The sequence below is a fragment of the Nicotiana sylvestris genome, chromosome 7 (assembly GCF_000393655.2).
Source record: "Nicotiana sylvestris chromosome 7, ASM39365v2, whole genome shotgun sequence".
Lineage (NCBI taxonomy): Eukaryota > Viridiplantae > Streptophyta > Magnoliopsida > Solanales > Solanaceae > Nicotiana > Nicotiana sylvestris.
Genome location: NC_091063.1, coordinates 53,965,272 through 53,972,206, shown reverse-complemented (window position 1 = coordinate 53,972,206; position 6,935 = coordinate 53,965,272). Strand labels below are relative to the sequence as shown.

The 6,935-nt window shown below is 36.4% G+C and overlaps 1 long non-coding RNA gene across 1 annotated transcript; it reads right to left on the bottom strand.

The window, feature by feature from the left end:
* Positions 1-520: 520 nt before the first annotated feature.
* On the bottom strand, positions 521-6,169 carry LOC104249482 (uncharacterized). Its single transcript, XR_716759.2, has 2 exons — positions 5,809-6,169; positions 521-1,199 (listed from the first exon to the last, which is right to left on the bottom strand). It is a non-coding gene; the product is annotated as an uncharacterized lncRNA (long non-coding RNA).
* Between the last annotated feature and the right edge of the window lie 766 nt (positions 6,170-6,935).

Here is a 6,935-nt window from a genome sequence, read left to right as displayed (position 1 = left end):
TGAGCTAAACATGACACAAAATTTGGACATCTGTGTTTTCTTTTCTTTATTTTTCCTTTTTGAGGGAGGGGGGGGGGGGAGGGCGGCTGGGGACATTAAAATTGAGAATGAAAAAGCCAAAGGTTCCAATGTATTCGAATGCACGATATAAGCCCAACCCCTTTGCCAGCATTTCGAAATTTACCAGTGTTCAGTGGCCTTTGTACAGAGTAAATTTTTTCCCAAAACGGATTAGATTAAACCTCCTTCGATACAACAAGCATCCGATCTGATAGCTATACTATATGATTTAAGCCAAACATATCATCCCAGACAAGACAATTATGTTAGGTTTCATTTTTTCATCAGCAAACACAAGTTGTCAATGCAGAAACAAAAGCAAAGACACTACAGCTACAGGGGAACATGTCCGAATGAACAAAATAGAAACTTACGAAGCCTATTCAATAAAACATTGCACCTATACTACTAAACCCCTATGGAATATGGTCATGAAAACAAGTTCCAGTAGCACAACATGTATATCTAAACTATTTGTGAAGAATAAGAAAAGACGTGTATTGATGACAAGATAATTTGATGAATAAACATATTTATAGGTCTCAAACAAAATACAATTTGTTCAATATAGGACGTCGCTAAATTAGAACTTAACACTTATGAACATTTTCAACATGCCTCCAACAAAACCAAAGCCAAGCTTCAGGTGCTGAGGCAACCGACAGAGCAGAATTGGCGCCTCACCAGACTTCAGTTGAGGTGCTGCATAAAAGCGATTAACAAGCGCACACCTGGGTTAAGGCACAAGGCCTTTAGCATGCGCATCTTTCAAGCCAAAAAAGGGGGGTTGGAGGGGGAGGGGTATTAGGATCCAGGAAAGAAAAAGGAAATCTTCTGAAGGAGCAAAAGAGACATACTCAATGAGAACTGAGAAGACAATAGAGAACAAACAACTTGAGAAGATCATCAACGATCTCAGTCTGAAGAAGTGCAGGAAAGAGAGATCTTCACAGAATTCTTCTTTCTTCTAATTCCTTTCTTTATTTTTTTCTTTTGGCAAACATTAGACTGCCTGCATTTTTTTTTCCCCTCATATTTCTTTTCTTTTCTCTTTTGGGGAAAATAGAGAATCACGTTCTGCTGCTAAGCCTCCATTTCTTGTTTTCTTCTTCTCCTAGTGCGCTTCTTCTTTCTATGGCCTGTGGAAGCCTCTGTCATTTTTTTTCTTTTCGGGAAAGAGATAACTGCTCTATTTATAGTTAAGAGACATAAAGTGATTTGTCTTTTGATGATAATCAGAAAACTCAAAGAACTTAATTAATATACACCAAGATGGTGTTAGGTTTATTATAAAAACATTGAATAGAAGGATGCATAAGCTCCCCAAGAACCAAGCTAATCGTCTATACAGTAAGGAACTTCCTGTTTAGACCAAAAGAACACTAGGAAAAACATAGGATTGTAATTTAACAATGAACGTCCAGTTTCCTCAAACGTTATCATACTCCTCTCTCTCTGTATTTCTAGAAATTTATTGCACGGAGCGGTTCTCCATAACTTTCTCCTATCACATTTAGCTTATCCAATCTCCAACTCACCGGTGCTTTTTTCTCGAGAAAGAACCAATGGATGTTGAAAATGAAGAACATCATGGCTCATAGTTTCGTTGCAAACTTACAATAGGTGATCCACGCGTTCATCATGATTTTTACACGTGAACACCAATTGACCACTATGCATCTCCTTCTTCTTGAGTTGTTAAAATTGGCTTTGAACTCAAGTAAGGTCGTTGAGTTGTTAAAATTGCTCCCGACATTGCATACCATGTAAAAAAGTACCTCTTAGGTACCTCCATGTTCCATGTTGTTGACCAAATGGACATTGTACACCTTCATCAAGTAAGAGGTTATAGATGTCGTTACTTAAAAACATTTTCATTAGGAGCTAAATTTGGATTAGTATATAAAAGATTGGACTAGAACAAGAAACTAAAACAAGGATTAGGTTAGAGTGGTATGAGGATTTGAACTAGTACTAGGAGTAAGCAGAGAAGTAGGATTCCAATTTTATCCACCACCTTAGACCTAGTCCTACTTCTGATCTAACTCCTAATTCAAGTCCTTGTGGTCTAAATCCTAAACCTAATCTAGGAGCAAGTAAAGAATTAGGATCCCAATTTAACCCAAACCATAGCCGTAGTCCTTATTCTAATCTAAGTCCTTGTAGTAACACTGGTCTAAATCCTAAACCTAATATTTGCTCCTAATTCTAGCACCCAGTTCTACTTCTAATTCTGATCCTACTACTATCATGGGAAACTTACTCTATTCATCAGCTTCAGCTTTAGAAAAGCAGCTATTTGGTCTGAAAAGAGCTCCAAACAAACTTGGTTCCAAAAGACAGCATGACCCACAAATAATTACAGGACCAAAGCCGATAAAATCAGCACATTAGATACCATGTGTGACTAAAGATAAAAAAGCCAAATTTTTTGAAGGTGGAATTTCTCTCATTCATTATGTTATAACATAGCCATAGTTTCATTTGGAGGCAGAAGCCAATATGGTAACCAACTACCCATATGGCATTGTTTCATGGAATGTGATTCGCTCAAGAATGAATTGAATCTTCAAATAATGGAGTTTAGGCCTATCTTAACCCCAAAAGCTAACTCATGAAAAGGAGACAAAAGTCCTTTCTCTCAACCAATGTGGAAAATTCGGACACTGCCCCGGCCACTCCTTGCCTTCTTCTTAGGTGCTATGTACTGAAAATTAGAACAACGCATGAGTTAAAAAGGGGCAGTCTTATAATCAAGCTCTATCGCACGATCTAGAATAACAAAGAAGGGTGACATTCCTAAATGCCCAAGTCCGCCTATGCCCCAGGCCTGAACATTGTGGATAACATAACATGGGGGTCCAACATTGAGAAACACAACAACAAAGATGAGTTTGGCTCTAATACCATGTAAAGAAAATGGACCTTGGGCCTAACTCAATCTCAAAAGCTAGCTCAGGAGATGAGAATTGTCCAAAACCAAACAAGGAGAGAACAATGTACTCCTTCAACGAATATCTAACAGAAACAAGAAAAGCACATCTATTTAATGGCTTGTTAATATGAATCGTAATAGCGATTACAACGAAAGTGTGATGCGCCTCATGTATTAACAAATATTGACTAGAGCCATTTCAAACCTTAATTTCATATCATGTATATGAAAGGAAGAAAGAAAAAATATATATCTTTGTTGCTTTAGGAACAAGCTCCGAGTGAGGTGACATACTAAATGTTAAGATATTTGAAAGAATAAAATTTGGTTGGATGTTTGATATATAATCAAGTTACAGTATATCAAATATACTCAAAGGGAAAGTGTAGCATATTCTCTTTAAAAGATATTTGAAAGAGAAGAAAGACCAAAGAACATGAAGACACATACCTCATGCATGCTAAAAAGATCTAAGAATGTATATCAATAATATAGATAAATGAGAAAGTGAGGATGAAGAAGCAAAAGTCTACTTCTATCCTATGAGGCGGGGCCAAGGGCACAATTGTTTAAGGAACAAAATAAAGCCGTAACAGATATAAGAATGTCATAATTATGAGACTGAGGTGGGGTTGTCATTGTGAAGCGGTATGCGTGATTTAAAAAATGATGCAAAACAAAAGTAAAATGCACCTATGCCTAACACCAAAAGATTCTTTAGCATCAAGAGGGGGATTTTTTCATTAACTTATTCTCCACCCCACCACTCCAATCTTCCATTAATGAAATGCGGTAATTCAAACAACCCAACCTCTCCAATCTTCTATCCTGTGAACCATCACGTGGAATGGTACCATTACCTCAATCCTTGAATGTCCAGAATGCAGCAGTTCCGAACTCCCACCAGGGCTAACCACCTCCTAATAACACAGAAATAGTTAGCACTGTCACACCTACTCTGCAACTTCATAATACTACTGGTAAAGAAGTTCTCAGCTATAAACCCCTAGAGACAAAATTCTCAACCCCGTGGAATAGGCAATAAAATACTTTGAGATTCATCAAGTACCTAATACTATGAAGATAAGCTATATCTGGATAGATATAAAAAGGGGATCCACTGATAGTTTGACAGTTCTATGATAGATCATGGTGGGTAATTTGTACGAAGACATCATTTGTGATGTTTATAGAAGGTCTGGAAACACTAGATCTCCGGTAGAGATTGACAAATTCAGTGAGCTCAGTAGGCCAATGACGTGGAAGCTTATCTATAGAAGTTTGAAGAACTGAGGTCTTACACGCTCATTAAAAAGCCCTTCATTCATGTGAATCCAATTCCTATTTCAATTAGACACTAATGCCTAGGATATTTAACTCAATAGTACCTATCAAAAAGATAAGGATATCTAACCCAACAATTCTAACAGATCGTAAGAAGGAGCAAAGTAGCACAAGAATCTATCAATGGGATTAGCAAACTTCTACTCCATAGTCCAGTTACCCTCCTATAACAAATCTGAACACCAAGCACCTAACACAACGCTTCCTCAGCCATACTTCCATACTATCGAGTCTTCCACTTACAAACCTTTTCAACTTTCCGTAACCTAAAATAGAATCGACCAAGAGAATAGAAGTTAGAAGTACTTTATCGATGCAAGCCAAAACCCCTCAATGCTAATGAAGGAGGGGATAGCAGAAAATATTGGGGAGGTTGATGCAGAGGCAATTCAAGAGAGCGTGACACTAAATGGTGTCCATGGGTGTCAAATTCCCCCGTGACCCTCCAAATTGTTCGAACCACTAAGAGGTGGGCATAATTTGTCTAAAGCAGCTCAAATTCAGGGTTATTCTTGGCAATATAGCCATGCAAGTTACTACGGGCAATGATCACATTCACAGGACCTTATGGTCAAAAATTCAGTATATATGTGTCAATAACAGCTTTCTAAAAAACAATACGCACTTGTACAACAAGCTGACCCACTTGAAAATAATGCAAACTATACATCAACTTGGGAGAAGACGTAAAGCTTTAGAACTCACACAGCCCTAGACCGAAATCTAAACAGACCTGATACTGCACATGACTTATACCATCAGCTACAACCGAACTTGTTGAGATATGCAAGGTGAATCTTTCATTTTCAATTTCAGAATGCAAAAGGTTAACCTCAAGTTAGAAATGGATTGATTGACCTCTATTCCCGGTTATGTTAGACTTGTGACGTAACCAAGTGTCATTCTGGGGATGATAAGGGAGAATCAAGGGGTACTAGGTGGGCTCACAGAAGGAAATGGCTGCTTAAACTTTTTCAGCAATGTGTTATTCAAGTGTTCTCCACTGCAACAGCCAACAAGTATATAAGCACTATGCACTGACAGAGTAAAAAATATTTACACAATGAGGTCACTTAATAGGCAACCGCAGATAGCTCTCTACACAAACATAAATTAGTGTAAGATATGTTTACATTGTCAGTGCACATAACTTAAGCTCTTGCAACAAAGCTGAACAAATAGAGAAATTGATCGTAAAATTAGTCAGGAATTTTATCCATTTACACTTGATCCATAGAGTCTGTTTGATTTCTAATTTGTTAGAGTCAGTTAAAACTTAAAAGGAATTTCTAGCTGGAGCATGTCAGCTCTCGGCTCCATAAATTGAGGTTACAATCACACGAACTCCCATTTTATAATTGTTCCCTTATTTCGTTTAGTGGCAATCAGTAATCACAACAATCACGTATCCATATTGTTTCATAAATTCATCCATAAACATTAAATTAATGAGATAAAATAGAATTTACCATTGGTTGGTTCGGTTTCTGCTGATTGAGGAAATTACAACTGAGGAACAACGACATCAGTTATCAACAGTCTACCCCGTGTAAACACCTTAAACTGTATCATTTGCTTCTTAGACTGCTGTAATTTGAAGGGATGGGCGGCTGTAATTCAACAAATCCCCGCGATTTCAACTTTTTTTGGCTTTTTCTCATTTTTCTTCGTTAATGGCATGAGGCCCATTGCCCAATTGTTGGGCGATTCTGTTTTCCATTTTCCTTCTTCCTTTTTTCTTTTTAGCCGCCAACCCCCTCGTTTGGTTTTAGGTATCAAAACTCACTCCAATGTCTGAACCATAGAAATATGACTATGAACGAGGGGTGCTCATAGTTTGGTTTGAATAGATTTTCCCAAACCAATTTTTGTAAATATTAGAACCAAATCAAACTATTTCTCTGACTCGGTTTATGACGGTTTTTCAATTTTTTTGGTTATTTGTCAGTTTTTTCTTAAATATAAGACATAGACTACCAAACACATATTTCGGCGACCACATTTTTAACGTAACACTATCAAATCAATTGCCCTTTGAGAAATCTATTATTTACCAAGATATATTGATGATAACTAAATCAGATGAATAATTTAAGGACTCAATTAAAAATATATTATTTTTAACATGAAATAGATTCTTACATTTAACAAAAGAAAACTACCAATCAAACTAGAATGTAAAGGTAAATAATTGTACTAAAAGTGCAAACGATTAATGTTTACTATAAAATTTTTGAAACTTTGTATAAAACTATACATATATATAGGTGTAATTCTAAATTTAAAATAGCAACTCCTATATTCGGTTTGGTTCGGTTTTTTTTTATTAAAACCAAAACCAAATCATATTTGATAGGTTTTTAAATTTCAAAACCAAAACCAAACCAAAAAGTATCAGTTTTTTAGTCAGTTTGATTTGGTTTTCGGTTTGGTTCGATTTTTTGGATTTTTATGAACACCGCTAAGTCTATGATTTAACTATCAAAATGCACATGAAATATCAGAAAAGTGAAATTCAAGTATTCTACGTACTAGATATATAAAATATCATTAATACTCAAGCATCTTTTTTGTCGTAGGTGGATTAATTATCACA